This window comes from Mastigoproctus giganteus, chromosome 6 (genome assembly GCF_048544385.1).
Source record: "Mastigoproctus giganteus isolate SK-2022 chromosome 6, ASM4854438v1, whole genome shotgun sequence".
Classification (NCBI taxonomy): domain Eukaryota; kingdom Metazoa; phylum Arthropoda; class Arachnida; order Uropygi; family Thelyphonidae; genus Mastigoproctus; species Mastigoproctus giganteus.
This window is the reverse complement of record NC_143580.1, coordinates 101,171,791-101,192,826: the sequence shown is the minus strand read 5'-3', so window position 1 is coordinate 101,192,826 and position 21,036 is coordinate 101,171,791. Positions and strand designations below refer to the sequence as shown.

At 40.0% G+C, this 21,036-nt stretch overlaps 1 protein-coding gene across 1 annotated transcript in view; it reads right to left on the bottom strand.

The window, feature by feature from the left end:
* Window positions 1–21,036, bottom strand: part of LOC150084478 (uncharacterized) — an 804,913-nt gene that overhangs the window by 471,625 nt on the left and 312,252 nt on the right. The gene's annotated exons all lie outside the window — the stretch shown is intronic.

Sequence of the window (21,036 nt, the reverse complement as noted above, 5' to 3'; positions counted from 1 at the left end):
ATATCAGAGACGTGGTGTCATACAGATATAAGGAATAAGTAGGATAGGAAGGGAGGAGGGGTTATGCTATTAGTTAAGAAACACATAATACCTAAGGAAGTGCAGCATGTTGACATTGGTGGCCAGTCCAGCATCAAGTCAGTTTGGCATGATATACGTACTGGGCAAAAAAAAATGAGAGTGGGAGTGTTACAGGCCAAATGACTAGAATGAGTATAATGAACAACTGAACAGAAAAATAGAGTGGGCCAGTAAATCAGATTGTCCTATAGTAGGGGATTTTAATTTCCCAGATACTGACTGGAACTTGTGGGGGTTGGTCACTCACACACAAGCAAGGCTTCTGTGGATTTCTGGATGAATTTCTGTATAGCAGAAAGTTTGGGATGCAACTAGAGGGAGTAACACTCTTGATCTGATTATCAGTAGTAATTCTTCTTGCATTAAGAATCTGCAGATAAAGGAACCACTACATAGCAGTGATTACAGTGTGCTGTGTGAGTTACTTAAAGAGGTAACTACTATCAGGGGTAAGGAAAGGGTTTTTGCTTTCGTAAAGGTGGCCACAGTGATCTGAGACAGTTTTTAAAATCTACACAGTGGAACCAACTGATGATGTTACCAACAGCAAATGCTAAATGGCAAGCATTCAAAGAATTAATCTTGGAAGCTACTAGACTTTTCATACCAAATAAGAAATATTAGCATTAGCATTAGTAGAAGCATTTGATGCAAGAAAGCAAGCTTATGCAGTATCAGCCAAAAAAAAAAAAAAAAACCCACTTCCACTTCACCCCTCTGTTCGTTCAAAATACCTGTCCAGCTGAGCCTTAAACTTATTTAGGCTATCAACCTCCACCACAAGGGATGGAAGTCTGTTCCACCAACCAACCACCCGCTGGCTAAAGGCAACTTTCCGCACTTCTATCCTACATCTGTCTTTCCTCAATTTGAATTTATGCCCTCTCAGGTGATTTTTCTGAGCTAGAGGAAGAATTCCATCAGCATTGAGCATGCTTAAACCATTCAAGGCTTTATACACCTCTATCAGATCACCTCGCTAGTGCCTAGTCTCCAGACACTGTAATTTGCAAAACTTAAGCCTTTCTTCGTAGGAGCACCCCTTTGTTCCATTCACTAATCGTGTTGCCCTTCTCTGTACTCGTTCCAGCAGCTCTACATCCTTCTTGAAATGAGGCCTCCAGACCTGTATACAGTACTCTAGGTGTGGCCTGACCATCGCCTTATACAATGGAATAATCACCTCCTTATCCCTGCTGGAAAAATTCCTGTATATCATTGACAATACTCCATGAGCTACTCTTGCAGCCCGTCTGCACTGCTCAGAGAACTTCATATCTGCCTGCACAACCACCCCCAAGTCCCTTTCATTCTCTACCACTGTCAGTGTAGTACCACAGAGTTGATACGTTGCTCTGGGGTTGCTGTTTCCCATGTGTAGTACTTTACATTTGTCAATGTTAAACTTCATTTGCCACCTCTCAGCCCATCTGCTCAACCTTTCTAGATCCTGTTGCAGCAGCATAGTGTCAGTAGTGTCCTTGACAACCCTGCCAACCTTTGTATCGCCTGCAAACTTGGACATTAAGCCCGATATACCATCATCAATATCATTTATAAATACAGAAAACAATAATGGACCCAACACTGAGCCCTGAGGGACTCCACTAATAACATCAGTCCACGATGAGCAGTGTCCGTTGATTACCACTCTCTGTCTTCTCCCCTTCAACCACCCCTTTATCCATAGCAGCAATTTGCCTCCAATGTCACACTGCTCCAATTTGTGTAGCAGTCTTCCATGTGCAACAGTATCAAAAGCCTTTCTAAGATCCAAGTATATAATATCAAAGTTATTCCCTGCATCCAGTTCTTTTGTGACTGCATCATAGTATCCAATCAAGTTGGTCAGGCAAGACTTCCCCTTAACAAAACCAAGCTGTGTCTGAGCTATAACTGAAGTCTTGTCTAAATGATCCTGCAGTGCTTCTTTAACCAGTGCCTCCATTAATTTTCCTGGAACAGAAGTTAAGCTCACAGGTCTATAATTACTTGTGTCAGCCTTTGATCCTCCTTTGTGAATTGGGGTCACATTTGCACATTTCCAGTCTATGGGTACCTCCCCTGAGTCCAAGGAAGCTCTCATAATTATGGCTAAGGGTTTGCTTACTTCCTTTGCTGCCTCCTTTAATATAACTGGATAGATCCCATCCACCCCGGGTGCCTTTCTTGTGTTTATCTTCAACAGTTTCTCTTCCACTTTACTCCCAGTTATTTCAAGATTCTGTAGCTTACTGCTAGAGTTGAATACACCTCTGGCATTCCCCTCGCTGAATAACTCCTCATGTGTGAATGTCGATGCAAAATATTCATTTAGTTTGTTAGCTACCTGAGCAGGATCATCAACAGTTGACCCATCAATATCAAGTGGACCAATCTGATTCATCCCCTTCCTTCTAGAGTTTACATAAGTAAAGAACTCTTTGCTGTTTTTCTTTGCATCCCTTGCCAAGGATTTCTCGTAATCTGCCTTCGCCTGCCTAACCTCCTTTGTAACTTGGTTGCATATCAACTTGTATCTATCATAGGCTTCTGTGTCATGTGTTAATTTGAATGTATCCCATGCATTTTTCTTCTGCCATATGCCTCATTAGTTCATCTGACATCCATTTTGGCCTAAACCTTGAACAATATTTGTTAGTTGGTATGTAAAGCCTAGTAGCTTCCAAGATAAGTTCTTTGAATGCTTCCCATTTTGAATTTGCTGTTGGTAACATCATGAGTTGGTCCCACTGTATAGAATTTAAATACTGTCTCAGTCCATCGTAGTCGCCTTTACGGAAGCAATAGCCCTTCCCTTTACCCCTAATGGTAGTTACCTCTTTGAGTAAATCCCACTTCAGCACACTGTGATCACTGCCACCTAGTGGTTCATTTATCTGCAGATTCTTAATGCATGAAGAATCACTGCTGATAATCAAATCAAGAGTATTACTCCCTCTAGTTGCCTCCCGAACATGCTGATGTAGAAAACAATCATCCAATAAATCCACAAGAGCCCTGCTAGTGTGTGAGTAACCAGCCCCCAAATTCTAGTCAATATCTGGGAAATTAAAATCTCCCATTATAAGACACTCTGATTTACTGGCCCACTCTATTTCCCTGTACAGTTCCTTATTATACTCATCAGAGTCATTAGGCCTATAGCACACTCCTACTCTCAATTTTGATCTCCCAATGTTTATGTCACACCAAACTGACTCCACACTGCACTGTCCAGCGATGTCGACTGGCTTCACTTCCTTGGTTTTTATGTGTTTCTTAACTAATAGCATAACCCCTCCCCCCTTCCTATCCTGTCTATTCTTTCTGTAGACGTTGTACTCCCCAAATTGCAGTTCTGCATCCCTTATATCTGTGTGACACCACGCCTCTGATATCCCAACAATATCTGCCTTCGATGTTTTGAGCAATACCTCAAATTCATCAAATTTATTTACTAAACTCCTAGCATTGGTGTACACGCAAGTATACCTGCACCTGTTTCTATTCTTAGCTACCCTAACACAACCCATGTGTTTACTTGTACTGCAATGGCTCCCAGCAGTCTCTGAAATACCATGCATCTCGTTTTTCAGGCTTCTGCTCATTCTAATAGAAGCAGTGCAAGAATCTCTTTCACCTCTGCCAATGGCTACTGTCAATCTATTGGTCTTTGTCTCCCCCCAAGCTAGCAGTTTTCCGACCCACCTAACACTGCCTCGATAGCATCAGCAAATATTCTTGCACCCTTTCTATTTAAGTGTATCCCATCCCTGTAGAAGCAATCTCTCCTGTTAACAAGTACAGTCCAGGCTGAAAAAAAATTCTACCCCTTGAGCCTTGCACAATCTTTCCAGGGCCGAATTGATCGACAAGGCTCTCATCATATACTCCCTCCTATCGTGTCTGGGCAGAATTGCAGACACTTTCAAATTCAACCCTAATTCTCGGCTTTTGTTCAACAGTGACCTGTACTTGTTAAGTAATTCTGCCGGTCTCCTACTCTTAATATTATTAGTGCCAAAAATATATTGTTCAAGGTTTAGGCATAAATTGATGTCAGATGAACTAATGAGATGCAGCAGAGAAGAAAATGCATTGAATATATATATAAATTAACAGGTGACACAGAAGCCTATGGTAGGTATAAGATAGTCTGTAATTAAGTCTCAAAGGAAGTTAGGCAAGCAAAGGCAGATTATGAAAAATCTTTGGCAATTGGTGCAAAGAAAAACAGCAAAGAGTTCTTTACTTATGTAACCTCTAGAAGGAAAGGGATGAATCCAATCAGTTCACTTGATATCGATGGGTCAACTGTTGATGATCCTGCTTTAGTAGCTAACAAACTGAATGAGTATTTTGCATCTACATTTACACATGAGGAGTTATTCGAGGAATGCTGGAGGTGTATTAAATGTTCGCAGTGAGCTAAATAATTTTGTAATAACTTCAATATAACTTCAGTTATATTGAAGGAGGTTGCAAAGGAAGTGAGCAATAGCCATAATTATTAGAGTTTCCTTGGACTCGGGAGAAGTACCCATGGACTGGAGATGTGCAATTGTGATCCCAATTCATAAAGGAGGATCAAAGGGTGACACAAGTAATTACAGACCTGTCAGTTTAACTTCTGTTCCGGAGAAATTAATGGAGAGATTAGTTAAAGAAGCACTGTGGGATCATCTAGTCAAGACTTCAGTTATAGTTCAGACACAGCATGGATTTGTTAAGGGGATGTCTTGTCTGAATAATTTGATTGGATACTATGATGTGGTCACAAAGGAGCTGGATGCAAAGAATAATTTTGATATGATATACTTGGATCATAGGAAGACTTTTGATTCTCTTGCACATGGAAGACGGCTGCACAAATTGGAGCAGTGTGGCATCAGAGGCAAATCGCTGCTATGGATAAAGGGATGGTTGAGTGGGAGAAGACAGAGAGTGGTAATCAATGGAGTTCCCCAGGATTCAGTGTTGGGTCCACTGTTATTTTCTGTATTGATTAATGATGTTGATGATGGAATATCAAGCTTAATGTCTAAGTTTGCAGATGACATGAAGGTTGGCAGGGTTGCTAATGACACTAATGACAGTACACTACTGCAACAGGATACAGAAAAGTTGCACAGATGGGCTGAGTGGTGGCAGCTGAAGTTTAACATTGACAAAAGTACTGCATATGGGTAGCAGTAACCCCAGAGTAACATAACAACTGTGTGGTACTACAATGAGGGCGGTAGAGAATGAAAAAGAGCTGCGGTAATTGACCAGTTAGATATGAAGGTTTCTGAGTAGATCAGACAGCGTCCAAGAGTATCTCATTGGTGTCTTGTCAATGTTATACAGGAATGAATTTTTCTAGCAGGGAAAAGGAGGTGATTATACCCTTGTATAAGGTAATGGTCAGGCCACACTTAAAGTACTGTATAGAGCTGCTGGAATGAGTAGAGAGAAGGGCAACAAGATTAGTGAATGGAACAAAGTATTGCTCTTATGTAGAAAGGCTTTGTCGACTTTGTCTCTGGAGACTAGGCACCTGCAGGGTGATCTGATTTAAGTGTATAAGGCCTTGAATTGTTTGAGCATGCTCAATGCTGATGGGATTCTTCCTTTCTCCAGATTAATCGCCTGAGGAGACATAAATTCAAACTGAGGAAAGACAGTTGTAGAATAGATGTGCAGAAATTTGCCTTTAGCCAGCGGGTGGTTGATTGCCGAAACAAACTTCCATCTCTCATTTTAGAAGTTGACAGCTTATATAAATTCAAGGCAGAACTAAACAAACAATTGGAGCAAATGGATGTGTAAGCTGGGAAGAGTTTTTTTTTTTTTTTTTGACTGATGCTATATAAGCTTGCTCTCTTGCATCATATGCCTTTACTGATGCTAATGCTAATTAACATATGCAGTAATCACTCATGCTAATGTGGAAACGTTCAAAGTTAAGGAAGGGATTGAAAATAAATTGTGTTGGTATTTTTCCCACTGATTCTGGGATTAAAGCTACACTATGTGGTTGCATATTTCTGATGCTATAACTGAAGGTTAGTTTTTTTTTTTTTTTTTTTTTTAATAATACAAAACTAGTTAATACATTCTTCTTCAAGAGGAGTGTTTTCATTTACAATTGGTTTCCTCAGCCTATAAGTTATTTCTTGTTAAGAATTTTTCCCCGCCATAAAGTGCGGTTCTGGGTGTCTTGGTCGGTTAAACCTCGGGCTGTCATGCACTCCCGTACTCCCTCCATCCATGTCCTCCTAGGTCTTCTTCTTTTCCTTCTTCCAGGAGGTATCCATTCCAGGATAGCCTTTGGATATCTGTTTTCTTGCATCCGTTTTACATGTCCATGTTAGATGCTTTTCTTTGATGGTGTCAATAACAGTCTTTTTCACTTCCATTTTTTCCCTTATGTCTTCATTCCGTTTTCTGTCTCTTCTAGAAGTTCCTGCTGAGGGTCTCCAAAAATCCATTTCTGTGGAGAGCAATTTGTTTTCCGCTCGCCTATTCAATGTCCAGGTTTCCGCTCCATACAATAGAAGACTTTGTACAATCGTTTGAAATATAAGTTTCTTTGTTTTGTTTTAATTAGGATATTTTTGCTCCACAGAACAGAGTTTAACATGCCGATAGCCTTTCTGCCGTCTGCAATTCTCTTATTGATCTCTGCTTGGGATGATTCATCACTTTATAAGATTGATCCCAAATATTTGAATTTATCGATCCAACTCTGATCCAAGCCCGAGGCGGGATTCGAACCCACACCCTTTGGGTTGCCAGGCAGGCACTTCACCCACCCGGCTAGCCCGGTCAGCGAATTTATCGACTTGTTTACTTTGCATCTTCTAAGTCTTGTGCTATCACCACCTGATCGTCTGCAAAAAGTAAACTGTGAATATAGGTGTTCTTATTAATCGGCAATGCCATTTTATTGCATTTTTTTGACCAGGATCTTATGCAGATGTTGATATAAATTTTGAAAAGTGTTGGTGACATGCAACAACCTTGTAATAAGCCTTTTGAAGTGTGGATTTCAGGTGACAAAACTGATCCCACTTTAATTCTGCATCTATTATTCCTGTAAATTGCTTTAGTAATGTTAATCAGTTGTCCATTAATATTTGGCTCTTTCAGTGCTTCCCATAAGAGTTTTCTTGAAACACTGCCATATGCTTTTCAAGGTCAATGAAAACCATAAAGATTTTTTCCCTTTTGATTGGCATTTTTCAAGGATCTGTCGTACTGTTGAGATATGGTCTACACATGACCTCCTGGCTGAAAAACCACTCTATTCTTCTGATATCTCAATTCGGACTTCTAAATGGTTCATAATCCATTTTCCAAGGATCTTTAACAGCGGGTTCAGGACACATATTCCTCTGTAAGTTAATACATAGCTTTTGAATTCTTATAGTCAAAACTAGTTAATACACAGTTTTTGAATTCCTATAGTCAAAACTAGTTAATACATAGTTTTTGAATTCCTATAGTCATGTAAGTTAGTTTTTTTTTTGTATTTAAATAAGTATTTTGAAAGTGATAACTTAATATTCAGATAGCTTTGCTATCGATATTTTGGCATGAACTTCATATCATTGGGTAGGATAACTTTAATTTCATTAGTGGGTAAAAGTTTTGTCAGTTCTATAATACTAAGCTATTTAAAATTCCAAAGTATATTATATGCATAAATCTGTAAACTATTTGTAAAGCTACAGCTTAATATATTCAGATAGCCTTTGTTATCGATATTTTGGCAGAATTCTGTAACTCTCATTTGTAGTTTCGATTTAGCCTCTTTAGCAATTTAAGTTTGGTCAAAAGTTAAATCTCTGTGAAATTTTTAAAATTTTTTTTTTCAGATTTGTAAATTTTGTAATATGCTGCATATTTCAATGTTGTAATCTTTGTAAAGTTCATATTTTATTTAAATTGCAGTTGCTACAAGATCCACTTAAAATAAAAGTCCAGGGACATCGGGACTGAAACAGAAATGTCTGTGGGCTTTTCTGGTTTGAATCGTGGCTTTGTCATTTGTATAGCCTCTGGCAAGTATTCTAAGGCTGGGCTAGTAGACAGAACTATATCATCTGGTGATTCATTTCTTTCTAACCAATGAAAGGAGTGTACCAATCTCAAATTACAACTTTTCGCATTACAAGAAGGATTTGAGTCACTGAAGAAACGTGTGCTTTTTTTATGTAAACCTTAAACACAATAGGTAATAGAACCTATAGTATTCAGTACCGTGCTTGGGTTGGAGGTTGAGAAGACGAAAGAAGACATTTGTTGACATTGGACTTGAATTTCTGAAGACTGTAATTATGAGGAAATACGTATGAAAGAAGGTTGTTAAAGAAAACGGCAGTTAAATTAAAATTAAATTAAATTAAATTTTCTGTTTATACTCCGGGACGACAACCAAGTAAGTAGAGTTTACAATAAATCGTCAATACAAATATTTATCGCATTTAGCAGTCACGGGCTTGAACCCCGGTCCACTCAAGGAATGCATGCTATGCACTCTAGCTCCTGACCACTGGACTACGCCAGGCCCCAGTTGAATGAATAAATGAGGAAGATGAAAAGTTGGTTCTGTGAGGTTGAAGTAGGACAGTAAATGGATGTTGGCAAGTGGCAGCAGGTGTTTGGACTGGTTTGGAAGAGAGCGGGAATTATAGAAGCCAATTCAGAAGAACAGTGCCCATGGAAATATCTGCAGAAAAAAAAGATCAAGGTGTTGGCTATGGTTAGGATTGTCTGGTATTCTTGCAGGTAATTGTACAATCTTTGCAAGGTCATTAGTAATTGCAATAGCCTGAGCATCTTGACTAGCTGGGTCAGTGTGACTAGAAAACGGAAGCCAGCTGGAGCTGTGAACATGCTCGGCTACCATTAGGGCAAGAAGCAAGTTTTCTATTCTTAGCCTGTTCAAACTCTAGTTTGGACTGATTAATAACTGCTTTACAATTGTTGTGAGCTTTGGTGCAGGCAGAAAATGAAACTGAGAATTAGAAACAAGCCAATTACGATATGCAACGTTCTTCTCTTGAACAACCTTAGCACATTTATTGGAAAACCAAGGTTTAGATAAAGGATGAGATTTTAAAGTGGAGTGCGGGATAAAGGATTCCATTCCCGCAAGAATAATTTCACTGACACGATCTGAGCAAACATTGACATCAGAAGTTTTAAAACAGTAATCCGACGAAGAAAAAGTAGAAAACAATTGTCGCAGGTGATCACATTTTGAATTCTTTTAATGCCATACAATACGAGGTTGGAAATAGCCATGAGATAAAGGCTCCACTGGAGAAGAGACAATCACCAAGTTGTGATCTGAGGTGCCTAAAGGACCTCTCACTTTGACCATGTACTTAGAAGGGTTGTTTGTGAGAAAAACATCAAGCGTGTTGGCTGTATGGTTAGGACTGTCTGGTATACTTGTAGGTAAATGAACAATCTGTGCCAGGTTATTAATAATTGCAAAAGCCTCAGCATCTCGACCAGCTGGGTCGGTGTGACTAGAAAACAGAAGTCAGCTGGAGTTGTGAACATTAAAATCACCAAGGAAAAAATTACCTCACCGTTAGGAAAGTTGAACTGCAGAAAGTGAAGTTGCAAAGAGAGGAAGTCAAAGTGATTAGTGGAGTTGGGAGAATGGTAGAGTCAACAGATGAATTTGGCACAACGAGGTAGAGAGATTTTAAGCCAGAGAAGATCGAAAAGAGAAGATTTCAAATTACCAAGTGTCTGACAGGGAATATCGGAATGGACATATGCACAAGTACCATCTTTGAGGCGGAAGGAATCAATCAGCAAATAATTTGGGCAATTGAGATGAGCAGTAGTTGAATCAACCGACAATTGAGATTCTGCAAGTGGAAATGGCCATCGTTCAGATTACAATTGAGACCACGTATATTAGTGAAATGAACTAGGAAATGTTTGGGAGGTTTAGATCTTTTCACAGATAAGCTTACTCTCTTAGTTTGACAATTCATGGTGTATTCAATAGTAAGAAAAGGTGGTGGGTAATGCTGTAAGAAGTAATGAGATTTTTATATATGGCTTACACATGGTAAGAATATACCCAAATCCTTGACATAACGTGGCCTCGACAATGCTCCCCACATACACACCAATGGGAATCCAGTCAATATCTGGCAGAGTAGGGGTAGCAAGATTATACACTAGCTGATCAGGAATCCTCCTAAAGAGTTACCAATAGGTTCGGTCTGGTGTACTAACTAGTGGCCGGCCTGCGAACACCGTTTTAAAGCTGTACCCTAGAAATGTAAGGAAGATAGGATCTCGCAATGATGTTCATCATAACCTCAAAAGTCATCAGTCATACTGCATGGTGGAAGATGGTTATACTGCTTGACCTCATCATATATCATCATACTGCTTGCCATTAGCATTAGCAAAGGCACATGATGCAAGAAAGCAAGCTTATATAGCATCAGGCAAAAAAAAACCTTTTTTTCACCCATCCACTCACTCCAAATGTTTGTCAAGTTCTGCCTTGAATTCATTTAACCTATCAACTTCTACAATAACAGACGGAAGTTTGTTCCAGCAATCAACCACCCGCTGACTAAAGGAAAACTTCTGTACGTCTATCCTACAACCATCTTTACTCAATTTTAATTTATGACCTCTCAGGCGATTATTCTTAGCAAGACGAAGTATTCCATCAGCATTGAGCATGCTCAAACCATTGAAGACTTTATACACCTCAATAAGATCATCTCACAGATGCCTAGTCTCCAGACACTGTAATTTGCAAAACTTAAGCCTTTCTTCATAAGAGCAACGCTTTGTTCCATGCACTAATCTTGTTGCCATTCTCTGTACTCGTTCCAACAGCTCTACATCCTTCTTAAAATGAGACCTCCAGACCGGTATACAGTACTCAAGGTGTTGCCTGACCATTGCCTTATACAAGGGGATAATCACTTCTTTTTCCCTGCTAGAAAAATTCATGTATATCATTGACAAGACACCATGAGCTACTCTTGCAGACCATCTGCACTGCCCACAAAACTTCATATCTGTATGCACAATTACTCCCAGGTCCTTTTTATTCTCTTCTACTATCAGTGTGGTACCACAGAGTTGATACGTTACTCTGGGATTACTGCTTCCCATATGTAGTACTTTACATTTGTCAATTTTAAACTTCATTTGCCACCTCTCAGCTCATCTCCTCTACTTTTCTAGATCCTGTTGCAGCAGTGTACTGTCATTAACAACCCTGCCAACCTTCATATCGTCTGCAAACTTGGACATTAAGCCTAATATACCATCATCAATATCATTTATAAATACTGAAAACAAGAATGGACTCAACACTGAAACCTGAGGGGCTCCACTAATAACATTAGTCCATGAAGAGCAGTGTCCATTGATTACCACTCTGTCTTCTCCCACTCAACCATCACCTTATCCATAGCAGTAATTTGGCTGCAATGCCACACTGCTCCAATTTGTGCAGCAGTCTTCCATGTGCAACAGTATCAAAGGCTTTTCTAAGATCAAAATATATGATATCAAAATTATTTTTTCCATCCAGTTTCTTTGTGACTACATCATAGTATCCAATCAAATTAATCAGAAAAGACTTCCCCTTAACAAACCCATGCTGTGTCCAAGCTATAACTGAAGTCTTGTCTAGAGGATCCTGCAATGGTTCTTTAACCAGTGCCTCCATTAATTTCCTGGAAGAGAAATTAAAATAGCAGGTCTGTAATTGGCGCGTCCGTACCCAGGTGAGCAGGAGAAGCAGTGCGTAGCACATGCTTCTTCATTAGACCGGGGTTCGAACCCATGACCGCCAAATACGGAGGATGCGGAAAGATCAGGGAATGACCACCGCATATCCCCGGAGCAATATGGCCTTAGTTGCTAATGCACCTATAAAAAAAAAAAAAAAAAAAAAAAAAAATGTTCTGTAATTACCTGTGCCTCCCATTGATCCTCCTTTGTGGATTGGGGTCACATTTGCATATCTCCAGTCCATGGGTACTTCCCATGAGTCCAGGGAAACTCTGATAATTATGGCTAAGGGTTTGCTTACTTCCTTTGCTACCTCCTTTAATATAACTGGATAGATTCCATCCACCCCATATGCCTTCCTTGTGTTTATCTTCAACAATTTCTCCTCCACTTTACTCTCAGTTATTGCAAGATTATCTAGTTTAGTGCCAGAGTTGAATGCACCTCTGGCATTCCCCTCCCTGAATAACTCCTCCTGTGTGAATATCGATGCAAAATATTCATTTAGTTTGTTAGCTACCTGAGTAGAATCATCAACAGTTGACCCATCGATATCAAGTTGACCAATCTGATTCATCCCCTTCCTTCTAGAGTTTCCATAAGTAAAGAACTCTTTGCTGTTTTTCTTTGCATCCTTTGCCAAAGATTTCTCGTAATCTGCCTTCGCCTGCCTAACCTCCTTTGTAACTTGGTTACAGACCAGCTTACATCTATCATAGGCTTCTGTGTCACATGTTAATTTATATATCCCATGCATTTTTGTTCTCTCACATGTCTAATTAGTTTATCTGACATCCATTTATGACTAAATCTTGAAAAATATTTCTTTGTTGGTATGAAAAGCCTAGTAGGTTCCATGATTAATTCTTTGAATGCTTCCCATTTTCAATTTGCTATTGTAACATCAGCAGTTGTTTCCACCGTATAGAATTTAAATACTGTCTCAGAGCACCGTAGTCACCTTTACGAAAGCAAAAACTCTTCCCTTTACCCCTGATGGTAGTTACCTCTTTGAGTAAATTCCACTTCAGCACACTGTTATCACTGCCACCTAGTGGTTCCTTTATCCACAGATTCTTCATGCATGAAGAATCACTACTGATAATCAGATCAAGAGTATTACTCCCTCTAGTTGCCTCCCGAACATGCTGCTGTAGAAAACAATCATCCAATAAATCCACAAAAGCCTTGCTAGTGTGTGAATGACCAACCCACAAATTCCAGTCAATATTGAGGAAACTCAACTATACAACTAGATTTTAGTTGTATAGTTGAGTAGTAACATCTTTCCCCTGAGGCTTAGGGGAAGTTCATGAGCTTCAATGAAAAGACTTTCAATTGTGAAGTTATGTATATAGCTATATACATACATAGGCATGTATATAGCTATATACATGCCTATAGCTATCCTCAGGGCAGAATAGGGGCAAGCCGTGCTAGCACGCTCTCTGGGGCACCATAATCAAGGTAATCACCACAATCAAATACACTGGGGCACCATAATCAAGGCAAGATCTGATTAAGGCTCTATAGAAGTGAAGTTGTTTGTTATTTGGTTTTTAGAGCATTAGCAACTAAGGCCATATTGCTCCGGGAGATGCGGTGGTCATTTCCTGACCTTTTCGCATCTTCCGTATTTGGTGGTGACGGGCTCGAACCCCGGTCTAATCAAGAAGCGTGTGCTACGCACCGCTGCTCCTTCCCACCTGGCTACTGAGGCGCCCTAGAAGTGAAGTAACGTGTACCTATCTGCACCCCATGATGTTGAAGAAATAATTCTGAGTATGTTCATTTTTTTCTGGCATCATGTCTCTAAATATTTTACGAATTCGATGAAGTTCAATTTTCAATCGAATATCAGACCAAGGATAAAAATGCTGTTCACAACTGAGATAGGGTGATTTTTTAAGTGTAGTTCTGGATGTGGATGCATTTTGTATTTGTTACAAAAGTGAACTACTTTAGATTTTGAACATGAAAGTCAATACTCATTCTGTGCCATCCATATCTGAATGTTATTAATTGAAATTTGGAGCTACTGCTAAATGAAGGTCATGTTTTGTGAACTGCATGAAACGGTGAGATCATTGGCATAAAGATATGAACTCACAGTGCTGGGAATATTTTTAGTCATGTGATTTATTCTTATTGCGAATAAGGTGGCACTGAGCGCAGAGCCCTGTGGGACACCCTTCTTCTTCTACATGTTTGGGAGAGGACTTGTTGGTATTGAACTTGAAAGGACCTCTGTTGAAGGAAGTTCTTTTTTCCAGAGTTTTACTTAAGCAACTGGTGAGAGAAATGGGTCTATAGTTTTGGGAACAGACTGATGCCAGGAACTAGGGAAAGAATGTTCAAGAAAGGTGCGATTGAAAAAGGTGAGCAGTGAAAAGAACAATTTTTTATCTAAGTGTTGGAGCATTATGTAATATATTCCATCCGGGCCTGCAACAGTGTTTTTTTGAGGTCAATATAGCTTCTTGAAGTTCGGGAATTGTAAGCAGTTGATTGTAGGGTGAAGAACATCTAGATCTGAAGTTCAGTTGGGATTTTCCGGCTAATACTTTAATCTTTTGGAATGATGGATCATGCTGTTGAGGCAGACAACTGTGAAAATACAGTCGCTAAGGTATTCACCATCTCTGTGGGAGTAGAAAGCACCTGCCCATTCCAGTTGAAAGTGGGGAGGATAATGGGGGAAATTTGCCATTTAGCTGTTTTAGTTTTCTCCATATTATTCTTGTGTCAGTATTTTTATTAATCGAGCTTGCAAATCGAATCCAAAAGTCTCTTTTAGCATTCTTCCTAATGTGATGGGCCTTGGCTCTAAGTCTTTTGTAGTTTATAAGATTGACCAAAGTAGGATGTTTGCAAAACAAATTCCACGTTCGTTTTTTTTATTTATTTATTTTTTTTTTGCACAGTAACACTCTTCATTCCACCAATAATTTATGGTTCTAGGGTTGACTGTGATTGTGGAATCGCAGTAGATGCAGCAGCCAGTATTTGCCTTGTAATGTGATCAGTAACTGTGTCAATTGGAGAGGTTTCGATGATATGTTCATCAAAGGACACATTGGAAGTGAACTTTGCCCAATCTGCTTTGTAAAATTTCCATTTTATGAGGTTTTCTGAAATTATGGAATGTGCTGTTTGAATTTTACATATTACTGGGAAGTGATAACTGCTGAGGGGATTGTCAAGGGCCGTCCACTCAATTCTAGGAAAGAGGGAAAGAGAGCAGATGGAGAGATCTATTGCAGAGGTTGTTTGTTTGTTTTTTTGGTTTTTAGGAGCATTAGCAACTAAGGCCATATTGCTCTGGGGTTATGCGGTGGTCATTCCCTGACCTTTCCGCATCCTCCGTATTTGGTGGTCACGGGCTCGAACCCCAGTCTAATCAAGAAGTGTGTGCTACGCACTGCTGCTCCTGCCCACCTGGCTACGGAGGCACCTGCAGAGGTTGTACCTGTAGAGAGAGATGGATGTAAGTTGGTGAGGAAGTATTTAGTATAGTTAGGTTTTTGTCTGTCAGCGAACAGTTCAATGAGCAGTCCTCATCCATCTGCACTGGGAGAACCCCACAATGGATGGTGTCCATTGAAGTCGCTCGTCGTTCAATAAACAGATAGGGGTTGTCAACTGCAGAATAAGATCTTTAAGTTCATGAATGGTATAGGGTTGACTGGTTGGTAGATAGAGACAAGTGTCACGGTAATACCAATCATTATACGAGCCGCAACAGCTTAAATGGAGGTTAGTAAGGGAATTTGCCTGCAAGGTATTCTTGAATCTAGGAGTACGGCTACCCTTCCATGAGCAGGATTTTTAACAGTTCTGTCTTTCCTAAAAAGAGTATAATTTTTAACTGAAAGAGTTACATTTGGTGTTAAATTTGTTTCTTGTAAACAGATGCCTGAAAGATGATAACGATTGATTAGCTCATAGATATCATCAATATTACTGCGAATTCCTTTACAATTCCATTGTATGGTGTGATGCATTATTTGATTTTACTGCATGAGGATGTTTCTGACTTTTTTATTCCTAGGCTGTTTATGGTGATCGAGCTTCACTTTCTTCTCTCTTCTTGGAAAGTTTGGGCGTCCAGTATCCATGTCATCTTCTGTGTGAAGATCTAAGATAGGTTCATTTGGGTCTTCATTATTATCGGTATCCATTTTTACTAAAGTGGTACTGTTTATCTTCCTATTGGGAGCCGAGTCTGTTTTTAATTTTGTTATATCTGATGATCTATGAGGTGTGGCTGGTGGAACTGTGATCCGAGTGTTGTTGGCTCTGTCTACTACCTTTTGCTCCTTAGGAGTTGGTTTCATCGACAATGACAATATAGATCGGGCCCAAACTGCAATCAATATGGTTGATTGCAGATTGGGGGAACTGATACTTCAGTTTGTGTTGCCATTGATTAATATTTTTTCATGGCTGCTGCATATGTGTTTTTAGGTGCATTAAGCATAATTTGTTTTTTAGCCCCTTGGTATGAAACTTTCGTTTTACCCTATACTTCTGGATTTTTTCCCTGTTTTCCAGAGATCACATGATTTCAAATAGGCTGGATGTGTCCCTTTGCAATTAGGACAATGTGATGTTTTAGCATCACAGTCTGTTTGTGAATGTTCTTTGGAACCACAATTTGGACAGATTGGATCTCCTCTACAAGCCACTGCCAGTGACCAAATTTTTGGCACTTGTAGCATCTCATAGGATTCGGAATATAAGGGTGTACTTGACAGTTGAGATAGCCAGCTTTGACACTAGATGGTAAGATAGGCGATCCAAATGTCAGAATGATGTTGCGGGTGGGAATAAGATCTCCATCTTTCCTAATCATGATGCATTTGGTTTGAATCACTTTTTGATGTTTCAGTTCCTGGAACAGTTCCACTTCTGTTACGTTGATCAGATCCCACTCTGAAATTATTCCCTTGGAGGTGTTTAATGTTGCATGTGTTCCACTTCTGTTACGTTTATCAGATCCCACTCTGAAATTACTCCCTTGGAGGTGTTTAATGTTGCATGTGGGGTGACCTGTATGGGTAGTCCTCTAAATGTTGTTAGATTCAGCAGAGTCCCTGAATGTTTACGACTCGCTGTTTCAACCAATAGGTCTCCAGATCTCAGTCTTCTCACCATTCTGGGAGAGCTCGTCACATTTCCTAAGCATTTCTGTATGAGAAATTGTGATAAAGTGCTCATAGATTTATCTGACATAGTGTAAAATAAGGAATGATGGGCATTCCTGTTGCTCTGGGTTTTTATGCATTCTTTTTGATTTTGTTGCATCATAGGTAGATTCGTGATCAGCATTGCTGATAGTACTACAGGAGCGCCTAGGCTGCTTGAGGCCAGGATAATTGTCATAATCCATGGTTAGCTCCTTTTTGCACTGGGGGTTTAACTTTTCCTCCCAGTTTTCCAGCCCTGCCACAGGGAGGCAAGAGCATTGCCGTAAGGAGGTCAAGCAGATGGAAAAGTTAGTTGATTACTAGATAAAGAAATATACGTAATAAAGAAAACAGGCGAGTTTCCCCTCTTTGTTCTTACTTGAGGCTTTTCAAGTGTAGAACTGGTTTATAATTGAGCTGCTGATAGTAAATGATATAACTTAAAACAAACTTATCACTGGGAAAATCACTGTTTATTTTGCAATAGGAACACTTGACCTCAAATTTGCTTGGCACCCAGGGCCAGGGGTGAAGGAGTTATGCTTCTTATCAAAAGCAGTCTGAACACGAAAAGAGCTTTTTGCTGAGTCTGAAGTTACATCTGCCAGCATAGAATCCATGTGGTGTGAGTTAGTTGGAAGCAAATGAACAATGAGAATGTAAGTAATCTACAGACCAGAAGATTGTGAAAATATGATAAGTCTTTATACAAAGATGGAACAAGCAAGCAAGTGTGAATGTCTTATTATGGGTGACTTTAACCTGCACAAGACACAATTGGTAAAAACTTTTTAAAATAAACTAGATGATTATTATTTTTACCACACATTTGAGAAAGTACTAGGGGCGAGAATATTCTTGGCTTCATCATTACTAACAAACCAGATGACATCACAGGGCTTAAAGTATTGGAACCATTGTCAGGAAGTGATCATGCAATCATCAGGTTGAAGATGAAGAAAGATGTTGCAGTAGTTAAAGGTAAAAGCACGCATTTTAACTGCAGAAGAGGGGACTTTGACAGTTTAAGGTGCTATAAGGCATCATTAGCATTAGCATTAGCATAAGTAGAGGCATTTGATGCAAGAAAGCAAGCTTATGCAGCATCAGCCAAAAACAAAAAAAACCCACTTCCACTTCACCCCTCTGTTCGTTCCAAATACCTGTCCAGCTGAGCCTTAACCTTATTTAGGCTATCAACCTACACCACAAGGGATGGAAGTCTGTTCCACCAACCAACCACCCGCTGGCTAAAGACAAATTTCCTCACGTCTATCCTACATCTGTCTTTCCTCAATTTGAATTTATGCCCTCTCAGGTGATTTTTCTGAGCTAGAGGAAGAATCCCATCAGCATTGAGCATGCTTAAACCATTCAAGGCTTTATACACCTCTACCAGATCACCTCGCTGGTGCCTAGTCTCCAGACACTGTAATTTGCAAAACTTAAGCCTTTCTTCATAAGAGCATCCCTTTGTTCCATTCACTAATCTTGTTGCCCTTCTCTGTACTCGTTCCAGCAGCTCTACATCCTTCTTGAAATGAGGCCTCCAGACCTGTATACAGTACTCTAGGTGTGGCCTGACCATTGCCTTATACAATGGAATAATCACCTCCTTATCCCTGCTGGAAAAATTCCTGTATATCATTGACAATACTCCATGAGCTACTCTTGCAGCCCATCTGCACTGCTCAGAGAACTTCATATCTGCCTGCACAACCACCCCCAAGTCCCTTTCATTCTCTACCACTGTCAGTGTAGTACCACAGAGTTGATACGTTGCTCTGGGGTTGCTGTTTCCCATGTGTAGTACTTTACATTTGTCAATGTTAAACTTCATTTGCCACCTCTCAGCCCATCTGCTCAACCTTTCCAGATCCTGTTGCAGCAGCATAGTGTCAGTAGTGTCCTTGACAACCCTGCCAACCTTTGTATCGTCTGCAAACTTGGACATTAAGCGCGATATACCATCATCAATATCATTTATAAATACAGAAAACAATAATGGACCCAACACTGAGCCCTGAGGGACTCCACTAATAACATCAGTCCACGATGAGCAGTGTCCATTGATTACCACTCTCTGTCTTCTCCCCCTCAACCACCCCTTTATCCATAGCAGCAATTTGCCTCCAATGTCACACTGCTCCAATTTGTGTAGCAGTCTTCCATGTGCAACAGTATCAAAAGCCTTTCTAAGATCCAAGTATATAATATCAAAGTTATTCCCTGCATCCAGTTCTTTTGTGACTGCATCATAGTATCCAATCAAGTTGGTCAGGCAAGACTTCCCCTTAACAAAACCATGCAGTGTCTGAGCTATAACTGAAGTCTTGTTTAAATGATCCTGCAGTGCTTCTTTAACCAGTGCCTCCATTAATTTTCCTGGAACAGAAGTTAAGCTCACAGGTCTATAATTAATTGTGTCAGCCTTTGATCCTCCTTTGTGAATTGGGGTCACATTTGCACATTTCCAGTCTATGGGTACCTCCCCTGAGTCCAAGGAAGCTCTCATAATTATGGCTAAGGGTTTGCTTACTTCCTTTGTTGCCTCCTTTAATATAACTGGATAGATCCCATCCCCCCCCCCGGGTGCCTTTCTTGTGTTTATCTTCAACAGTTTCTCCTCCACTTTACTCCCAGTTATTTCAAGATTCTGTAGCTTACTGCTAGAGTTGAATACACCTCTGGCATTCCCCTTGCTTAATAACTCCTCATGTGTGAATGTCAATGCAAAATATTCATTTAGTTTGTTAGCTATCTGAGCAGGATCATCAACAGTTGACCCATCAATATCAAGTGGACCAATCTGATTCATCCCCTTCCTTCTAGAGTTAACATAAGTAAAGAACTCTTTGCTGTTTTTCTTTGCATCCCTTGCCAAGGATTTCTCGTAATCTGCCTTTGCCTGCCTAACCTCCTTTGTAACTTGGTTGCATATCAACTTGTATCTATCATAGGCTTCTGTGTCATGTGTTAATTTGTAAGTATCCCATGCATTTTTCTTCTCTGCCATATGCCTCATTAGTTCATCTGACATCCATTTTGGCCTAAACCTTGAACAATATTTCTTAGTTGGTATGTAAAGCCTAGTAGCTTCCAAGATAAGTTCTTTGAATGCTTCCCATTTTGAATTTGCTGTTGGTAACATCATCAGTCGGTCCCACTGTATAGAATTTAAATACTGTCTCAGTCCATCGTAGTCGCCTTTACGGAAGCAATAGCCCTTCCCTTTACCCCTAATGGTAGTTACCTCTTTGAGTAAATCCCACTTCAGCACACTGTGATCACTGCCACCTAGTGGTTCGTTTATCTGCAGATTCTTAATGCATGAAGAATCACTGCTGATAATCAAATCAAGAGTATTACTCCCTCTAGTTGCCTCCCGAACATGCTGATGTAGAAAACAATCATCCAATAAATCCACAAGAGCCCTGCTAGTGTGTGAGTAACCAGCCCCCAAATTCCAGTCAATATCTGGGAAATTAAAATCTCCCATTATAAGACTCTCTGTACTGGCCCACTCTATTTCCCTGTACAGTTCCTTATTATACTCATCAGAGTCATTAGGCCTATAGCACACTCCTACTCTCAATTTTGATCTCCCAATGCTTATGTCACACCAAACTGACTCAACACTGCACTGTCCGGCGATGTCGACTGGCTTCACTTCCTTGGTTTTTATGTGTTTCTTAACTAATAGCATAACCCCTCCCCCCTTCCTATCCTGTCTATCCTTTCTGTAGACGTTGTACTCCCCAAATTGCAGTTCTGCATCCCTTATATCTGTGTGACACCACATCTCTGATATCCCAACAATATCTGCCTTTGATGTTTTGAGCAATACCTCAAATTCATCAAATTTATTTACTAAACTCCTAGCATTGGTGTACACGCAAGTATACCTGCACCTGTTTCTATTCTTAGCTACCCTAACACAACCCATGTGTTTACTTGTACCGCAATGGCTCCCAGCAGTCTCTGAAATACCATGCATCTTGTT